The sequence below is a fragment of the Rhodnius prolixus genome, unplaced genomic scaffold (genome assembly GCF_049639745.1).
Source record: "Rhodnius prolixus isolate KJV_2025 unplaced genomic scaffold, Rpr scaffold_10, whole genome shotgun sequence".
Lineage (NCBI taxonomy): Eukaryota > Metazoa > Arthropoda > Insecta > Hemiptera > Reduviidae > Rhodnius > Rhodnius prolixus.
Genome location: NW_027411615.1, coordinates 28,176,178 through 28,197,910, shown reverse-complemented (window position 1 = coordinate 28,197,910; position 21,733 = coordinate 28,176,178). Strand labels below are relative to the sequence as shown.

Below are 21,733 nucleotides of genomic sequence, written 5' to 3'. Positions count from 1 at the left end.
AGGGATCAACATGTGCTGAGGTTATCATAAAAACTCATGTTCCCAAGTATGAGAATTATACTAAAAATGGTTTCTTGAAGTTGTGAAACGTCTATAATATAAATATATGTTTTCTTCCTTCAGGATGTATCTTCGAGTAGATAGATAGATTCTAGCAGAGCGGCCTTGAAGGCCTACACCACTGCGACCCCATGGATCTACTGGGGCTCCCACTACTCTACAGCTTGTCCTCCAGACCCGTCCGTTTAATCGGACTCTTAATTCTGGAGAGCAACTCTTGGGTAAAGCTCACAGGCCTTGGTTTTTCCTACCTCCGAGAAGTAACATCCTTAGCCCCACACAAGCCCTTTGCAATTAAACAACCCATGCAATGCCGTTTCCTTCTCCTCCTCCTGACAGAATCTGTCAGGCTGTCTTCGTGTAAAATGCCGACATTCTCAATACAAAGTTTGAAACGGAGTCAGTTTCTGCCTTCTCGTTATAATTGCCACATTGGAGTACTAGAACCATTCCCCGGATAATTAGAGTTAATTTAGAAAACAGAGCTCTTTATTTTGGCAATAATTGTCCTTAATCATTTTTCTTTTTACAGGTGAGTGGATATGCAGTGCTCATATGGATGTTCTTGATCCTACAAGGAAGTTCCTGTAACCCTCAAAGCCTACGATCAAAGTGAATGGATATGATATTCGTAACTGTTGGAATCATGACTTCCCCATTGTTTTTACTGGTATATTATTGAAGAAGTGACAACATTTGAAGTTATCGAGAACCGAGAACACGCATAAGCTGTCCTAATTGTTGGAATCGTTCTAAACCATTTAATTCTGGGTCTGATTTAGACAACGGTATTATTTTTTTGTCACTGTTGTAGTCCACTGATTTCTACAGCATTTATAAAGTTCGGTACCATTTGGTTGCAGCACTCCAGGGAATTCGAATAAAATAAATTAAATTTTGTAATAACAATTTTTTTTAAGAATACTATTTCGACGTTTCGGGAGTTCTTCTTCAGTTGAAAGCTGGAAAATTATTAAACACAATCACAATAAGAATTTCCGCACTCTTCACCTAGTTCTTGAAGAAGATTAGAGGTCTGCAAAATGTAGAACCAAACCATTTTCTTTAAACAAAATTTTACTCCTTGGCCTAGCCATCTACTGTAAAAACGTTTATTTGCAACAATGTGGCCAATCTTCCAATTAATTCCACAGAAATAAAAAACATTTTGAGAAATTAAAAGCAAAATTTTTGAATAAATTTGGTTATCTTCTGTTTTATCTTCTTACCTTGTTCGCGCGGTAAATTTATGATCAATTTAAAATTGCAGCGGGTAAAAGAAAATTTAATAACTAACCATCATTTAAAGCTTTCCCAGTAGTTTACTACTAAGAGATAATTAATAGACTTAATTTCCAACACTGCGTGGGTGGGCAACTTTCTCAACTAGCAACACAACGGATTACTTAGTTATGCAAACGAGAATGGAAGTTGAGTCATCAATCAAAGTCATACTGTTTTTAATTGAAAGAGATTTTTTAAATCTATCCAATCTGTGGAGAGAGTGGAAACGACTTCGACTAAAAGCCAGCAGGAATTGTTTGCTTAATAGGAATAGATATTATTCATCAGACCGCAAGTCAAGTAGTCTCGTTGCGCATGCGTGCCCAGTATTATATCAGATTTGAGTAAGCGGTGGGCCCAAACTACCACTAAGCCTATTCCATATCAATCTTTGGATTACCACAGTAACCGCAAACTGTCATCTTTGCTCTCTGCAGTAAGTACTCCTTATCCTGTAAATCTGTTGTAAGTTGGGCGCGTCCTGCTTACCATACATTCATACTTTAATTAATTTATTTTTTTGCGTTTATTTGTAGTACAATCAGCGCGTTAGCGCTATAAGTAACAATGATACAATAGAGTAATAAATGATAAGGTAACGAGTGGAGAAGTTACCCAGTGGTAACACTCCCAAATATTAGATGGTTAGTCACTCTCTTCACTGGAGAGGAGATCACGAGGCCACTGTCTTTTAAGGCGTCTTGTCCGTGTTGTCAGGAAGAGTTCTAGAAGAAAGATTTTGAGCTAGAGGATTTATATAAGATTGCAGGCTGAAGTGGAGTTTTCTGTATCGTGTTTTAGCAACTTGGGCGATAAAAGGAATGTTAAGGTCAGTGTGTATAGTCAGGTTGGAGACATAAAATGGAGCTTTTACAATAGTTTGAAGTATTTTAGATTGAAGAGACTGAATCTTTCGGAGATTGGAGCGTTTGGTTGAACCCCACAGCTCTATTCCATACGCCCAGATAGGTTTCAAAATAGAAGTATAAATCAGTTTTTTGTTGCCCAGAGAGTGTTTTGATCTATCGCCTAAGAGTCTTTTAAGTAGTCGATAGCGTCTGTTGAGTTCTGTTCTTTTAAGTCTAGTATGGGGATTCCAAGAAAGTATTCGGTCTAAGTAAAGCCCAAGGTAGCGGGCAACGTTCACTTTAAAATAAAAAAAATATATATGTATAATATATGTTTTATAAATACATTGGATTGCAGTATATACTTCTACAATTTTATGGGTAAAAGTACCAGATAAAACTACACCAATAAAGAATAGAGAAAACCTGTAACATTGCGTTATGTGAATTTTATTAATAATAAAACTAGCGCAAAAAATAAGACGTCCTTGCAATTCTTTTTTATTACTTTATATCCTTTTTATTTTTGTGCGTAGCTTTAATTGCAATAAAGCTATAAAACCTTGTAGAGAGTAGTCTAGAGAGGTGGTAATGCTTGTAAACTAGTTTTATTGAACGCAATGATATCCCGCATGTTTTAGAGTAGTATAGTTGAAAAACATTAGACCAAGAAGATTTCGCCAGCCTAGAGTATAGGAAGATATACTTGCGCTGGGATTTGGGTCTGGTGATATTGTAAAGGGATGCCTGCACGTACAGGGCTACTACACTGCGGTACAATATAGGGAGCCGCATTTTGCACTTAGAAGTTTGTTTATATAACACTCTCCCTAAAGTCATAACCCGTAGCTAAACCTTCTATGTTTCTCTAGCAAGATTAAAATCGTATTTTCTCCTACTTGTCAACTTACTTCAACCTAAATTTTGTAGATGATCACACTAATTTGGTTTCAAATAAACTAATCAACTTTCTTTCATTGCTGTTAGACGGTAGAGTCGAATTAATGCCAGAAATATGTTCTCTGAGGAAATTAAAAACCAAAAAAATCTGTCATCATGAGTAAATAGAATGGATCCTACAACTTAATTTTAGACTCAAACTACACACAATCAAAACTTTATATTTCCCTTTTTTCGCGATTCTGTCAAAAAATTAATCCAATTCAATTAATTTCCTTATTCAGGCTGAATTAGACTATTAGAATTTTATTTTGACTGTACACCTCAAAAAACTATCGAAGTCTCAATTATGCGAAAAAGGGTTTATAAGTTAAATGTAGCACCGTCTGGACGATGGTAACATCTAGCGTCATTTCTAATAACTTGGGTGTTAGGCAGATTTCAGGTGGTTTCAAAACCATGTGGAATTAGCCTATTGCAGGGGTCGGCAACCTATTTTAAGTAGAGAGCCATTTCTCCTTAAATTATTTTAATAAATCTTACCAAGAGCCGCAGGGATGATAGTGTAAACAAACTCTGTAGATCATTTGTATTCACAAAGTATTATTTTAAGGTATTCAATAACAAATAAATAATAACTAAACCTGTGTTTGAATGAAAATGGCGGCAGTCCTATATATTACGTACTGTATTTTAATATAATTCTATTCAATTTCAAACCAATCACATTTAAAATTCTTTTTGGAAAAATATCTTTACTTTAATAAATGAAATTTTCATTTGTTTCAATAAAATTGAAATAAACAATTTATTTTGGGGCAGGCAGAAGAGCCACAAAATTTGGATAAAAGAGCCGCATGCGGCACGCGAACCTGGCCTATTGCTATGTTTATAGCCGCAATTTTGAACGTTTTTTTCTTTTTCCTTTGAACAAAATGTTTGTGTTCCAGTTGTAATTGGTTTTACATTAAAAACTAAAAATCATAGAACAAATATCAAATATTAAAAATTTGATGTCTATTCCTACGCTAGAATTACAAAGTTTTGTACAACATCGCTTCGAGCTAGGAACTACAACAATTGGGGTTAGCCTAGAATGACTGCACGAAATTTGTACACTGTTAATGTTTAAATAAAAGATGTCAAAATCTTCTAGTTATTCAGAAGTGAAGAGCGGAGATAATGTTGCCAGTAGCAAGAATCCTAACATATCACCTCTAACATTATAAGTGACTAAAGACTAACTAGCGCGATTTTATGTCATTATACAGGGTGATCCATTTAAAACGCACCAATCGCTAATAACTTTTTAGAAAAGCGGAATTTCGAAAAAAAACCCACGAAGTAAACTATATGTTTTTTTGGGTCTAATTTTCAAATTTTTCATTCCCGATGCTGTATCCTTCATTTTTAGCGGAGTTACGGCTAAAAACCTGATTGGGGTTTCATAAAGACCACTAGTTTTGACAATGATTATGAAAACTACATAAAAAAAACTGTGAAAAATGACGTTGACCCCGTTTCGATATCCTTAGTATTTGTGGAGATATTTAAGATCAAAGTTACAATTTTTTCTATTCGTGAACGGTTTTCAGTATTAATTTTTCAGTATTGGAGGTCCACTGACTGTAAAAAATGTTATTTGTGACGCAAAGTAAAAAAATAATAATAATTGAAGATTTTAAAACATGTAGTATATTGTGAGGGTTGTGGGTGAATTAGGATAAATTTGTTTTATCATCAAATAAAAGCAATCATCACCTCATTTTAATGCACCTAGTATGCAAGACTTCTTGACCAATGATTACAGTAAGAATCTCTTGCTCTTAAATGGATCACCCTGTATACCTTGTTTTAAAAACCATTTATTTATTATTTAAAAACAGAGGCGCCACAGTAGCCGAGCGGTTACAGGCGAGACCTGCGAAGCTAATATGTACGAATTGTGGTTCTGGGTCTGATTCCCGGTCTTAGGCCTTGGATTTTATTTAATGGTTAATAACTGAAATGTACAGCAAAGTATGTTTGCTAGTCGCCTCCATCCACGACACCTAATTGGTAGTTGGACGTTAAGCCCCGCCTGAAAAAACAGGCGATTACTTTACTTTACTTTTTTTATTTAAAGACAGATTATTATTATCATCTACCTGTCTCATTTAGAGTAGAATTTTTAGTTTCTATGATATTTTATTTATAATGATATTTAAGGAAGTTGAAAATATATTTTCAGGTATCTAATATACGAGGGTCGTTTGAAAAGTCCGTGCAAAGTCAGAGAGATAGCACCACTGGCGCGTATAAAGGTTATGTTTAGTTAGTAGCATCTCTTGGAAGAACACACACCAAGTTTCAGCCAGATCGGTCTATTTCTTTGTGTTTGGCATTCGTTTGAATCGAGGAAGTCGAGTGATTTTCAAAAAATGGACGAAAAAGAATTTCGTGTGTTGATTAAACACTACTTTATGAAAGGCAAAACGCCTTTAGGAGACTAAAGAGAAGCTTGATAAACATTATGGTGACTCTGCACCTTCGATTAGAACAGTTTATAAGTGGTTTCAAAATTTTCGGAGTGGCCATATGGGCACAAGTGACGCTGAACGTTCTGTACGCCCTGTTGAGGTTACTACTCCAGATTGCAGAAACGAATGGCTATTTTTCAGACTTGGACAAATCCTATTATTCGGAAGGGATCAACAAACTAGAGCAGCGTTGGACGAAGTGTATAAGCCTAAAAGGAGACTATGTTGAAAAATAAAAAAGGTTTACCCCAAAAAATTAAGTAGTTTTTATTTTTGCACGGACTTTTCAAACTACTCTCGTACTCCTACGTTTCTTTCATTTCTTGCCGTTTTATTGTACGTTGAATGAAAATTGCTTATAGACCACAGAAATAAAAGTCTTTAATAGGATGAATATATATTTATTTTAATCAAAAATATATTACGAAACATGTAGCATAAAAATATCTTATTTTGTTTATTGTTTTATATTATAATAAAATAGGAATAAAAATTTAGTTCAGCCATAATTATATTCATTCAAGTATTCCCATTTCTAAACTGGTTAAAACTCTTCAAGGCTGTAATGGTTATTGCCAAAAATATTAACGCTAAAAAACGATTTTATATTTAATAATCTCCAATATTTTTTAATAAGCTTTTTTTTTAAAAAAAAAATCATTACGACGGACAGATTTATTATCTATATAATATAAGCTACTTAAGATATATTGCCGGGACTTAAGGCCTAAAATTGGATAATTGAATGTAGCATTAGGTTTTGTTGTATTCTGTAATTTTCTTACAAACAGCTGTAACGATTTCTTTTTTTTTTTTTTAAAGCTACTAGACTTTTTTGGGGGCACTTTTTTCTGTCCCGGAAACATGGGTACCAGGAGAGAATGTGAAGGAGCTCTGTTAAGTGATAAATGTTACGACTGTTGCATTGCAATTTAAATACAAGACCTACTGCATTCACATCCCTCTGCTAGCCTCCTGATAATCCTAATTTCATTCATTTTTATCAGGAGCTGTGAAGAATAAACTGATATTCTCTTTTGTTTATTGTTAATATTATAAATGATTATTAGGGTGGGTCAAAAAAATCGGCTATTTTTTTTTTTACAAGTGCAACGGAAAAATGGGTTCCTAGACACCTTAAAAAAATTCCCACCAAATATGAGCTCTTAATTTTGAAGGGAAGATCCTCTGCATCGCAGTTTTTTATTTTTTTTTTCAGTCCAATAGAAAAAAATTCATACCTTTCCATTAATTGACTGTACAAAAAAATGTTTCGAATAAATTTTGTAGGAAATTTAATGTTCTACAAAAAAGGTATCTTATATTTTTTTCGTAAACCTCGCCATTTGAAAGATATAAAGGATTTAATTTTGATTATTTTATGACAAATTCCATTTTTGTTTATGAATTTTATACCTCGACAATAAATGACTTTTACGAAATGCGAAATACTAATATTTGTTGGAAATTAACTGCTCTATAAAATCTGTGTCTTATGTTTTGGCGATAAAGTTAACCGTTCAAAAGATATTCATCATCAAACTTTCATGTGTACGGATTTTAAAAGTTTTTGATTAGATATTCGAAAAATTTCAATTTAATTTATAAATTTCATTTCTTGTCATTAATATAAGTATTATTTGAGTTTTATTTTCAAAATTATCAAAATTTCGTAAAAAAATTTGGATTCAATTCTGCAAAAAAACATAAGTGACTTTGTTTCTAAGAAGTCAATGAAACTGTTTGAGCTCTTTGATCTGCCATATGATTTTCTTGATAAAAATATTGATTTATGGTCTACTGATGACAGTTATAATGAAAATAAAGAATTTTTCGCACAATTAAAAGTTGTTAATGATGTGGCAGAGCAGTTGTCAAAGAGCATCGGAAAAATTACCCAACTTGCAACAAAAACTTGTTTGAAAATTGAAATAAAATACTTATTTATAACTAGTTGGACATTGTTTTTCTCTGATACTGAAACATATCATAATATAATATATGTATAATGAAAACTTTGCTTTTTTTGTTAATAAATATTTAACTGAGCGATAAATAATGTCCAATTTATTTTTTAAATCGAGACAAATATACTTAAGCATAAATAAAAACTTAAAAAATATTTTGACGTTTCTCAATCGATAACAACTAAAATTCGTGTAAATTTTCTTAAAAATCATAAATTAAATTGAAATTTTTCGAATATCTAATCAAAAACTTTTAAAATCCGTACACATGAAAGTTTGATGATGAATATCTTTTGAACGGTTAATTTTATCGCCAAAACATAAGAAACCATTTTTATAGAGCAGTTAATTTCCAACAAAAATTGGTATTTTGCATTTCGAAAAGTCATTTATTGTCGAGTTATAAAATTCATAAACAAAAATGGAATTTGTCATAAAATAATCAAAATTAAATCCTTTATATCTTTCAAATGGCGAGGTTTACGAAAAAAATATAAGGTACCTTTTTTGTAGAGCATTAAATTTCCTACAAAATTCATTCGAAACATTTTTTTGTACAGTCAATTAATAGAGAGGTATGAATTTTTTTCTATTGGACTGAAAAAAAAATAAAAAACTGCGATGCGGAGGATCTTCCTTTCAAAATTAAGAGCTCATATTTGGTGGGAATTTTTTTAAGGTGTCTAGGAACCCATTTTTCCGTTGCACTTGTAAAAAAAAAAATAGTCGATTTTTTTGACCCACCCTAATGATTATATAAATTAAATTTAAATTATTTTTTAATATGCGCAGAATAAATATGTAGAAGAAATTGAAATAATAAATAATATATAATTTATTTTTATTTTCATTTTCCTGTTTGCTCTCACTCAGGATAACGTCTCATGACGTCATGTTTACTTAATTAAACTGCAGTTAACCCAATAGTAATTAACTGCAGCACTAATTGTAAACAACTGTTTAATTACTGTAATCAGTAAGGCAAATTTGTCTGAACTAAATTAACTCATCATATAATTGTGTTTTAATCAATCCAAAAATTTACAAAAGTTAGTTGATTTAAAAAACTAAAAAAAAATACCTGATTTTGTAAATGATTAATTGTAGATCATAAGGAAAACGTAGTAAGAAACACGCCCATTGTAATTTGACCTTTGCTTGCCAATAAAGTGTAAAATTGTAATCAGATTGTCGTTTCTGTAAGTGATTACGATACTCTAATAATATCTGTTATCGTCTACCGGGATGTAAAGATTGATGGTGAGGTAGCGAGAAAAGAAAACACACATTTACCATTTCTTTAAGCTCAATTTTTGTTTCCATTATGATGAGATCCTTCATCTTTCTATCCCATCCTTTACAATAGATTGGGCACCAACTGGCTCCCGCCTTTCCGAACTTAATTGAACTATTCCAGCCACAAACTACATTGTTGGGATTCCAAATTAGGAACCATATAGCTTCCTCTTCTTGAAATGCTGTAGAGGTGATAATAGCCTTATATGGACAACTCCTTCCAAAATCAAATTGCTAAATTGTAAAACATTTAGTAATGTGCATTGGACTAAAAAGAAATGCGTTTTATTGAAGTAACAGTTCACTCTTAGAATTTCACTGTGCTCTTACAGTTGCTAACTCGCGTTGCTGACCCAATTTCCCTAAATGAAGCGTGTGAGGCTCTGTAACTCATAAATGGGAGTCATATTCTTCACAACTATTAATCAACCTCTTGATGAAAGATAACAATCCAGAGTCAGTAAAAATTAGAGAGAATCAAATCACGAAATTAGCGAACGAAAATCAAAGTAAAAAGATTTCGTTCAATTACTAATACATCTTAAAATTAATTGTAGTAGCAACATCAAGAAACTTCAGAAACAACACAGAACAAATTTTTGTGACTCGCAACAGAATCTTCACGACGCACTAGAATTGACTCACTTCACGAGTCTGAGTCCATTATCCCCCGGTACACTCCTATGATCCAAAATCGTCTGCTCAAACTACTTTCCATCCTAGACTGCCATCCTAATCCACTCAGTCGCGACATAGCCTCCTACAGATCCTTCTATAACATATATACACTAAAGAATAAAACCGTTACTCCTCTAATTCTCAGCAGGGTTTTCCTCTCCTATTTCTTCTGCATTCCTAGCCTGCTCACTTAACCTTTCTCGTACCTCACTTGTTATGAAGGAGGTTAAAATATATGCACATTATACTTCATTATTTATTTTATGTGTATATTTATTGAAATAAATATTTATTCATTCATTAAAATTAATTGGAATTATTACGAATGATTATTTTGTTTTAATCTTTTAAATTAATTAGTAAAATATTATAAAATTAAATAAAACTAATTCAAAAAGAAAATTAAAAAGATCAATTACTTCATTCACATTAGTAAATGACACTATGTGATAGCGAAATTAATTAAAGAGCTCTTTACATACCTATACTCTGCTTTTGATGTGTGTCAAGAACAGAAATTACTTTGGGACCCATCCAGCATCCTTTAATTATGTATCATTGACTTTACCAAATAATATTAAGTTATATAATTAAAGGAAAAGGAAGTTATAATATTCTTGAGTTATAATAATAAACAAATGTTAGGTGAATTTTGAAAAGATCAGGATATCAGGGTTTTCGTGGGAGAATTTGTGCTTCGCTTTAATTGTATTTGTAATTTATTTTATTTGGAATTCAGGAGGATTAGGCAACTATTTTTCTATAAATAGACATTGAAGGGGATGGTTTTATGTGAATTACAGTTTTATCATTTTTTTTACCCAATATTCCTTGTTGAACGATTTTTAATGTAGAGGTTATGAATAACTAGCTCATCTCTCAGATATTTTGAAATAAATTATTTTTACTAGAGTTACTAACAATATAATAACTAGAGCTGTCAATAGATAGAATTCCCTTTCTAGCGTAATATCGGTATATTTTTTTTTAACTTTAGATGTACAGAAAAAAACATTCTCCGTTCGAACATTTTGTATCCAGGATGGCGTAAAATAAAACAAGCTCTTGTGAAAGTGGAGAAGTAAAGGATGAAGAAAGAAAACGGGAATAACGATAATGACGCGGACACGATTTAAAGTTGCGAGACATTACGAATGACTTTACTTGTACAATGCTAGGAGCTTTAAGTACAGCCAAACACAAAGCTGTAGGACGTTGTGTACTACAGTAGTTACATTTCAACAGCTAAAAAGAGAAAGACCAAGCGAGAACATCTTAAAGTGGAATCTTTTTTTCTCCGCCTTTGGCCACAATCGTTTTTATTTTTCTTTGGAGGTCCTCTGCGCTTCTGATCTCTAACGCCCATCTTTCTTCTCTGAGAACTTTTTTTTTATTTTAACATAAAAACTTTCTAATATCTGGAGATTACTTTTCTCTTTCTCACTGATCAAGATTATTTTCTCAAAATTCCATACTGAACCATTTATCATACTGTTTATGCGATTAAAATTTAGTTCGTGTAAAACTTTTTGCTTACTTTTATTAAATGTGGATTTATTGCGGAGGTTTCAATTTGTTTACTTCTATTTTCAGAGTTTGTGAGTATCCAGAGCAATCTGTGGAGGGGGATCCACTGTAGAACTAGATCGGAGGTTCTCAAACTTATTTCGTCTACTGCCCCATTTTGGGAATCAATTATTTTCTAGCGCCCCCTAAAATTTGTAACTGTACCACATCTTAAAAAATCACAATCGCAATCATTACTTTAATTTTAATTATAGCGTGCCATATGAGTCTTATCCTGTTCCTGAGTTCAAACTTACTTTTTAAATGAGACTGTTCTAATGAGAGCAATAAAACGGCAACTTTATAAATAATATTTTGAAAAACTTTTATTCAAATTAAAACAAACTTTTCAATTTAAATTTAAAAACTAAAAATGAATTTTTAACAGGTTTGTCAAATATCAGGCTCGAATTTACTCAAAAACAGCTGTAAGTCACCCGCGTTCGGTAACATGCAAGCGATTTCCCTTTCTAGATAGCAGCGTGTTTGCCACAGCACTAAATCTGCGTTCACGCAAACACAACGATGGGAATGCTACCAAAAACTCGTTGAACGGTCGACCACAATCTAGGGTACAATGGCGGGTTTGGCTTTTGTAGCCCAAAATTAACCAAAAAACGGAATAAAAAATAACGAAATAAACGTTTTAGTGTAGTTGGCAGGTTTATGGTTTTAGTTTAAAATATTAGAAAAACACAAATCAGCCATCGCCTTCCAATTTTCTCTGGGTCCTTTACCCCCTCCTGAGGGCCCCCCAGCGTCCCCAAGGGGCATTATCGCCCACTTTGAGAAAGACAGAACTAGATGAAAGAAATCGGATCTAAATTTTAGTTTATACATATGATAATCTGCTCAGAGTAATTGCTCTAGCAGAAGGGCATATTCTCACTAAGCAAAAGTGTAATGTTAGACCTCGCACAGTGAGAAGAATTCTTTGGATGAATAAATCTTCGCCAATTTAAGGACAAGGCAGACCATTCTTTAGCTTCTTTTAGTTTGGAGACTGCCTTTTTTGCAAGAATAATTAGACCATCACTTATTGCAGAATGTCAAAAACTTGGTTGCCTAGCCTTACTAACAAATATGCGGTTCCTCTAAAATTAATACAAAAATTATTTTCTCACATTAATTAAAATATGGAGGATAATGAAGTAAATAAAAAATAAAAATAAATTAAATATGCATTTTAATGTTTAGCAAATACAAATACAATAAATATCTCTTATATTTGCAGTTCCATTAGTGGGTAGTTTCAGTTGCAATGCTAAACTCTATTTAGTGTAAAATATTTATGATCTAATACATTAAGCAAGGAAGTAAACTAATATTTGTTTAACTTCAGTTGGTCGTTTAAGTACTACCAGCAACTTTGGTATAAACCAAACATAACTAACTGTTAAAGTTAATTGGTTTCAATTAGTTTAGTTCTGCACCATAACCTGACATTTTAATAAAGGTTTTAAGTTGTTAATTGTTATCTTTTTCTCATTAAAGTAATAAATTGCAATGAAAACAGAAGTAGCGAAATTTCTGCTTCTTTCTATTATTTATTTATTTATTTATTATTATCATCACCTTCTTTAAATAGCTTTTTATTCTACAATTCTGCGGCTACGATTTCTGTTGACATCTTACTTGAGCCTGCTAATCATTTTTCTCCACTTAGATTTGACACAGATTAGTAACGATGATCTAAGTGATCTATTTATATTAAAATGTTATTTGTAATAACATCAGTTATTCTAAAACCCTTAGGAAATATTCCACTATTAAAGACCGCGTTTAGCTACATGTTAGAGAAGTATTAATTTCCAAGAGTGAATAGTTGATACGAGATAATAATTTTTTTTTAAGAATATTATATTACATTCAATACTGGAGTCCCAGCAACTTGCCTCGTATTGCTAAAAGTCCTATTGAAATAGTGGTTTTCTAATACCAGTCTACTTAATTGTACATCAATGATTTGTTTTTTTTTAAATAAGTTTTCAAAAGTCATAGATCATAAAGTACAAAACAGACTTGATTTGATTGATCAGTATAAGTAGTGTAATTATAATAGTATAATAAGTGAATATGAGTGAAGATGTAAATGGTGAAGGCGAAAACTACACAAAGATATCTCTAGTTACAGAATATCTGTGTTGATTTTCTATCTCCAACAATGTTCAAGCAATAGGCGGATTTATTCGGATTGGTAGAGTGTCAGGAATTGATTTGAGTTGCAGGAGACAGTACGAAAGAATTAGAGCAAGAAAAGATGATCGCTATTAATTCTGACATATTTTGTCGCGGCTAGTTTGTACGAAAAGAAGATTGGTTTTTTGATTTTATTGGAAGGAGGATCAACTATCTGTCGGCCTAACTTAGTCCAGTACATTGTGAATATTTGGAAGTTTGACTGAACCCAACAGCTCTGATCCTGTGAGTCCACATAAATTTAAAGGGTAGTAAAAATAAATTAATCGATTGTGTTCTAAGGACAATTTTGGGCTTCATCAAAGTAGTCTGTAATAGACTGTAAATCTTCCCTTGTATTTTGGGTCTTGTGCTTGTGCATTCCAAGTGAGACATTTTTCTATGCCCTAAGATAGCGGAATAGAAATATGAAACCAGTCAGGAATAGATGAATCGAATAAAAATCATCGATATTGTCAATCACTGAATACCTAATAACATTTTCTACACTTAAAATGATTTAAAAACAATATTTGAACTACAACATTAATCAGATCTCCTTAAACAATTCCAGCTTGTTTTCTGTTTGTATCTGCTTTCAGTCAGTCTTCTCTTTGCCCAAAATTTTCTTCGAGTTTTCGTGTTGTGAGTCATTCTGTTTCCTTCTACTTAGATTTACAAACATTGTTGATTTAATCCAACTTTACGTCAATTTACCGAAGTATAATAAGTATTTTATGAAATGTTACCATCCAATTTTGGAAATAGTAGTACCAACGTCAAAGAAAGATAGGAAAGAGTTGTCACTTTTGACAACTTCTTGTGGTGAAAAATTAAGTAATAGAAATAATTGTAAATAACGTTTGTATAAATTAATATTTCACAATGATAATAGAATAATACAAAGTTTTTTAAGTGTAAACAAACCTAGCAATAACACTAGTGATAGATCTAGCCAGTTCCTATTTATGTTTCAATTATTGTACTGTGGCAAAGAGAATTCATTTTTCTTGCTGAACCCCAACGTTCTTCTAAACCACATTTCACATCATTTATCAATTTCTTTTTAACTTTCCTCTTTCTTATATTTCCTTTATCTTTCAGACAGAATGTTTTTCCAGCGGCATTTCACCATTTTCTTTCACCAGGGGCTCTTCATTTATCTTGACAGTTATACCCGGGGGCAAAATTGCACAATATGACAACTTTTTTCCTATCTTTCTTTGACGTTGGTACTACTATTGCCAAAATTGGATGGTAACTTTTCATAAAATACATATTATACATCGGTAAATTGATGTAAAGTTAGATTAAATTAACACTGTTTATAAATCTAAGTAGAAGAAAACAGAATGACTCACAACACGAAAACTCGAAGAAAATATTGGGTAAAGAGAAGATTGAAAGCAGATAGAAACAGAAAACAGGCTGGAATTGATTAAGGAGATCTGTTCTAGCTCAGTACAAAGAACGTGTGTTTATAACCTTTTATCGCTTTAAGAAGGAAGAAGCCAACGAATAATGTGTTGGAAGGTATCCAAGAAGTGATGGCGAATCGAGCAATAGGGAAAGGCAACTAAGATTGAATATTGCGTAGAAGAAGACCACGAAAAATGGAAAGGTTTTGTACGTTAGTTTATTTTTAACAAACCAAGATGTTATAATTTTTTCAATTTAGGTTAGCTGTTTCGCAAAAACTTGATGTAATTAAATCAAAACTTGATTATCTCTCACCACTTCGGAGTTCGGACCACTCAGTTAGATTGTTCTTTTGATTTTGAAGTGATTGCTGTGAGACAATCAATTGAGTAATGAAATACTTGATAACCAGTGCAGAAAGGCCAGTGATGTTACAAGGCAATTACTTCACGATTACTAACAAAAATTTTATATCAATTGGATCAAGAACTTTGTAGGTTTTCTATGCAAGTACTATAACAGTTTTAGAATTCTAGGAGTAATAACTTAATAATTTATTGTATCAGTGAAGTTATTAAAATTGAGTTTCAGCCAGATCTCTGAGAGAATTATCTTACCATTTTCTTTCAGTAAATCAAAACTTTAGTAGACTGCAAAGATGGAATGGCTAAAATGTTGGCCTTGGTTGACCGCAAGAACTTTGACCGCAAGTCTGACGAGGAAACTGGCAAATTATATAGATAAATTCCGAACTGAATTGTATTTAAAATAATAATTTAAAGAAATGAAAGCTTCTAGGCATTATTAAGGCAGTACAAATTTTTAAAAATGCCATTAGTTCGTACTAGGGTCATCTAAAACCCTTACTACAATTTTTGGGAACCTACAAATTCCTTCAGGGAACTTTCAACTCCTCCACAAGAAAATGCTTCCAACGTCTAATAGTTTGGCCATCCCATCCCTGTCGTAGGGTAACATAACTCTGAACTTCCATTCATGGACTATAACATGTTGCAATGACGCTGTTTTCTAGAGAACCACGTATACCAAGTTCATGAAATAGTGAAATATCTTTCTACCAATTTGAGGAATTACAGCAATCTTAGATTAGGTTCCCCCCAAGATCATCAATAAATTGTGCAATGGCTATAAAACATTCTTCCTCTGAACAATTATTATCTCTTTCACATGCCATTGAACCAGCTTCATAATTTTTTCAAATGTATTTTGATTAAATTGCATTCTTATCATCCCTTAGATTCTTTACGATGTTGCACCCCTTATATATTAGCTTGTCATTTTTCTTTCAAATTCTGCCATTGAGATGGTATATTGATAGTCTTCATTTCTGTCAGCAGATCCGATCAATACATATAATAACTCAAACGACTTTCAGGCAATAGGCTCAAAACTTGTCCGCTAAATCCAAAACATTTGGGTCATTAATTAATTCTTACCAACATTAGATAGTTTGTCAAACCGTACATTACAATGAAATGGCATTTTTTGAGGCAAGTCTATCTTTAAGAAATGAACAAAGAAGATACTTAAAGATTCATTGTGAAATCTGATCGATCTCAAACGTTTAGGTAGAGGTTATTTTGTATTTTGTACCCATTAAAGTAAGTTCTATTGATTTATTTTGTACTTTTTTTTCTTGAAATTCTGTTTTCCTCGCAGCAAAAAAGGCTAGAAAGAAAAACATCCTGCGAGTTTCCCTGTAGAGGAGGATGTAAATATTCGTATAAATATTTACATTTTATTTCTTGAATATAAAAAAAAAGCAATCCTGGATACTTTTTATCCCAAAAACATTCATCGAATTACAAATATGGCCAGCACGTGATCACGTACTTCTCACCCTTACAATAACCCTTCTAACCCTCCAGATTGTGGCAGCCTTGTAGCCCAGTAAATCCCTTCCTTTGCAGCATCAGTCTGCGTGTTTATATTGAGTAAAGTGGGTCAATGAGTTAGCGTATTTGACCTGTTTGATACGATATTTTCACTGAGATATTTACTGCCACACGAATTGCTGGCTACTGTTTCAATTGATGTACTAAAACTTTTTGTTTTAATTTTTATAAAACGTTAAAACTTTTTTTGGCTCTATAATCTCCAAACCACTAACTCAAAATCAATTTTAGCTCTTTCTAAGAGACTCCATCAAATGAAAAAGGATCTGCAATTTTTGCTATAATTGGTTAATTTTGCAACTTCAAAGAACACGTCAAAGTATTCTCAAATTTATTACATCGGTATAAAATTGATGGCGTGTCAAAATTCTCTTGTCGAAAATGCTGAGTTTGAATCAGTTTTGAGGAAATTATTTATTCAGAATTGCAACATATAAAACGGCTGTCTAGACTTTTTTAATAAGCATCTGAAATCTAGACAATCGCCAAAAAACATTTCATTTTCAGTAAGGCCTATTACTTTATTTCGAAAGTTTGTTTTTCAAAACGTATTGATTTTAGTGGAGTTCTGATTTTAGCGAAGGTATGACTTCACCCTTTTCACTCAATAATGTTATCTTACAATACTATATTGTAACGAAGTTGACCTGGGCATAGAAGAAAGGCCTAGATTGTTCTAGGGGTTGAGCGATCAAAGTCAGTCACAGGCCGCCACTGCATAAACAAAAGGGCGGTATCTACCTGTGGCAGAGAAGAAAGGCCTAGATTGTTCTAGGGGTTAAGCGACCAAAGACGGTATCAGGCCACCACTGTGTAGACAAAAGGGCCGGTCTCAACCTGAACTAGAAAGGAAAGGGCTAGATTGTTCAAGGAATTAGTGACCTGTGTAAAAGCCAGCTAAGAGAAAGGCATCAGTTGGGGTGGTGGCATATGTGTTTTCCCAGTCAGTGATTGACAGGTAGGAACGAGACAGAGAGTAGGAGGAGGGCGGTCCCAGCTGAGGTGGTGGCAGTTTGTTTTCTCCAGCCAATGAACGTCAGGAGGGCGTGGAAACTTATGCTCAGAGAGTTGGAGGAGGGCAGTCCCAGTTGGAGGGAGGCACGCAGTTAAAAGGAGGCAGACACAGCTGGAGAAGTCAGTTTTTAGGAGTTTTTAGAGTTTTAAGGAATTCTTAATGAGTTGTTAATCAGTTTTAAAGAGTTATTAGAGTTTAGAGTTATCAGTCAAGTTTATGAGTTAGTTTTGAGAGAGTCAGTGTTGCGGAGTGCTTCAAAGTTAGCTAGTCAGGCGGTTAGTCAGTTAGTGAGTAGAGCTTTGTTTGCGTAGCAGAGACTAGTGCAATTCGGTGCAGTGCGGACCAGTGGTCAGTCGGGGAACAGTTTTGTGGCGTTACGTAGTGAGTAAGTAACAGTAAACTGTTGTGACTGTTGTAAATGGTGACTGTAATGAATAGCGTTAGTTGCTAGTAAATGTTAATGTGAGTAAAGGTAATGTGTTAATAAATCAGGTTATTACTTACAAATTTAGCGAGTTTTATTATTTAATCAAACCCACATATTTAACGTAACTAGTGGCAGGCAATTAATTTATTAATTTATTGTAGAATTTCAATAAACAAAGAGATCGATTTGATTCTTGAAATTAATTTTTTCCTAATCTCAGTAAACTTTGGCATTTAAATAAATTGATTTTAACTTATCTCGAATTCACCTTTAAGATTGTTAAATTTTACAGGTTATTATTTTTGAAACCTTTAAAGTTAGCATTTTGAATTATTCATAAACAGGTTAATAATTTACGAAAAAAAAAAAAAGCTATTTTCGTTGTTCATTCTTTTTGGTGCTGTGTAAGCACTTTCCTTACACAGCACAGAAAATCATCACACTTTCGGTTTTTCAAACACAAAGATACTTAAATCAGAAACCAACACACAAAAAAGGAAAGTGCTAGAAATGATATTCATATCTAAGACAAAAAACAGTTTAAATTTCAAAACAGACACGAACAATTTAAACAACATATACGCAAACTTACTACAAAATACTTGACAATTGGCAACACTGACTTCCACACACCCTAACACATATTACACATAGACCGATCACACTCAGTCCATGAACAGACAAGACAGAAGACACACCAACCCTGAAAGGGAAAATATTACTTTGTAAACTAGGTAAATAATTTTTGGTCAATTTCGTTTTTATTATACATATTCATTTCAATAGAATCATTGTTAACAAACTGTAAATACAGTAAAAGCTCCTTATTCGCGCTTCCTTCATTCGCGTTTTCACTATTCGCGGATTAAAAAAATGCGACCCAATTCCTATATTCGCGGAAGTACACTATGATAATAAAAGGATTCCAATAGGTATCCAACCCAATATCCTTTGTAAATGGCGTCAAATGGACTAATAAAAAAAGTAAAATAGATCTTAGTATTACAACTTTGCCTAAAGTATGTTGTTAAATGATATCGCCGAGGAATTTGACATAAGCCGCCTTCGCCGCGATCGGTGTTTTTGAGAATGTAAACGCACAGAATGAAAGCAATTGTTCAGCAATAGAAAAAATGGAAGTGGCGTTGCCATTATGGATCGAAGACCGCATCCAAAAAAAGGGTGCCCCTGAGTGGTCCAATGGTCCGGGTGAAGGCAAAGTATCTTTACGCTCATTTTAAAGAACCTGATGGTAGTTGTAGTGGCAAGTTCAAACTTTGACTGCAAACAAAAGCTTTTAAAAACTGCCAAGCAAGAGAAAATTACAAAATTCTTCAAACCATTGCCTAAGCCTTAAGATAATTAATCAAAATGTTCAAAAACTTCAATTAAATTGATTTTTTTATATAAATGTTATTTTATTTTGTCACCTAGGAACGTATCCCCTATAATCCCATATAAATTACCATTCCGTATTCACGGTTTCTGTATTCGCGGCATATTTATGGAACATATACCCCGCGAATAAAGAGCTTTTACTGTATGTTCCACAGCCCTGAAGATGACCTAGTCCCTAGCTCGAAAGCTCGGCAGAATAAATTTTTCTAGACTGAAATGGCAGTTATTTTTTCAATCCTATTGTAAGCTATTTTCGTTAATGCCTATGCCTAATTCACGTCAGAAGTTCCTAAATAATGCAAACAACTTGGTAACAACTTCACACAGAACCCATATTATTATTACTTAAAATAGTATTTAATTTTATATGACAACATTGGCTGACAATTACAAATGTTCCTATAACATCCGCAATGATAGGGGGAAGTCTTCAGTAATTTTACTATCTTTGTTAAAAAAAATTAATTTAGGAAAACTATCACCAATCTAGAAGAAAAACTGTTGTAGCATAAAACAGATGAATGCGTCCATAAATCATAGGAGTTAAATTTTATTTGGTGTTACAAAATCTAAAATTGCACTCATGAAGGCATGCACACATTCTTTTGAAAACCTATCAACAAATTTAAATTTAATTAGCGCACAAATCTGAAACTTCTACACATTCCTGTAATTTAAAACCTGATCAACGAATTCCCATTCTTGCTGGTAAACACTCCTTACTTGGTTGCTCCTGCAAATTTGGAAATTTGTTTTTCTCCTCAATAAGTTTTAGATTCTAACTTAAGAATTTCCTTCAATGCAAGATCACTCATTTCGGTTTTATTCACGTTAATTATAATACGAATCCTGTGATTATTGAAATAGTCAAAGAATCTTACCAATTCCACCAACAAAAAGCATTAAGAACTCCTAATTTGACTAGTGCATTTTTCTTGTATCACATTAATGGTAATTAAAGTCAGGTCCATTTCATTTGCAAAATAATTTAAAGCAATTATTATGATTATAATTACCTTATTTAAATCAGTCTTCAATTTAAGATCACTGCTATTTTGCTGAATTTTGGCCATCAGTTAAATCTGCAAAGAGAAAGATTAATTAAAGTTTATTGCAAAAATAATTAATAAAAAGTTGTGTAAAATGGAAAACTTCAAAATTATAATGAGTTCATAAACATACAGAATAAAAGATACAGCAATTTTATAATAATTTAAAAATATCATATAGGCAATAATACGAGTAAGTCCTGAAGATGACCTAGACCCTAGGTCGAAAGCTCCGCACAGCAAATAAATATCATTACTGAAATTGTCATTATTCCTTCTTCATACTTCAAAATTATTACTCTTCATAATGTATCTAAGATGTTATAATTCTCTCTTATAATTGCCTGTAATTTTACCAATGTTCCAAGGCTTATATGTTCTGGATTTCTCTTTCTAGAAAAAAAAAAATATATATTTTGACTTGATCCCGTAAATGAATGATTCAAGTAATTTAGTAAAAATAGAGGCAACTACAAAACTGCGTACTTAATTCTTTAAAAAAAGGAACGTCCACCAAGTTCTGGCAATTGAAACCACCATCACCATCCTAGTAAATAAATGCCCATTCAACATTTATGGTTTAGGCCATTGTTGTAACGGGGGGGCCTCTCAGTGAGGAAAAACCAGTAATTCTGCTGAAGTTGTAAGGAGACCGGAAAAAGGACTAACATGAGGAACAATAAGATTTGGCAAAGAGCTAAATGTAAAGAGCTAGAATTTTGGCAACGAATACTTCTTTTAAGTGAATGTCTGTGTAGACATTGGGCTTGGGGATAGTTGAACAGAATTAGCTAGCTAGATAAATAGAAGATGAAGATGGAGAGAAAGAGAGGCTGTGATAAAGAGAGATTACATAAGTTTTATATCTATTTATCACTTTGTATCAGTTCATCAAAATTTTGATTAAAAAAAGATCTGGTTAGAACACCCACAAGATTTTCCTTTAATTCTTCAGGTGCTAAATCACAAATTTCTTTTCCAAACTTTGAACATTTAAGTCACATTTAATTCTTGCCAACACAGTACACTTTGTTTTTCGATTTTTCTAGAAAATTAATAAAAGAAAAAGTTGAAATTGTTGAAGTTGACAGATTATAGCCTAGGCGCCATTTTTTTTTTTTTTTTTTGAGAAAGTGAACGATCTATTCAGCAAAGAGAAACTTTAAGTCAAAGAATTTTTTCTTTAAACACAATTTCAGCAGCACTATGACTT

The 21,733-nt window shown here is 32.7% G+C and overlaps 1 protein-coding gene across 9 annotated transcripts in view; it reads right to left on the bottom strand.

Moving 5' to 3' along the window:
- The window catches only part of kek2 (leucine-rich repeat, immunoglobulin-like domain-containing kekkon 2 protein), a 562,599-nt gene that overhangs the window by 144,950 nt on the left and 395,916 nt on the right, over window positions 1-21,733 (bottom strand). For all 9 annotated transcript variants that reach the window (XR_012460208.1, XM_074133670.1, XM_074133666.1 and 6 more), the window contains one exon: window positions 20,488-20,553. The gene's annotated coding sequence lies outside the window, so the exon portion shown is untranslated. The remainder of the gene's footprint in view (window positions 1-20,487; window positions 20,554-21,733) is intronic.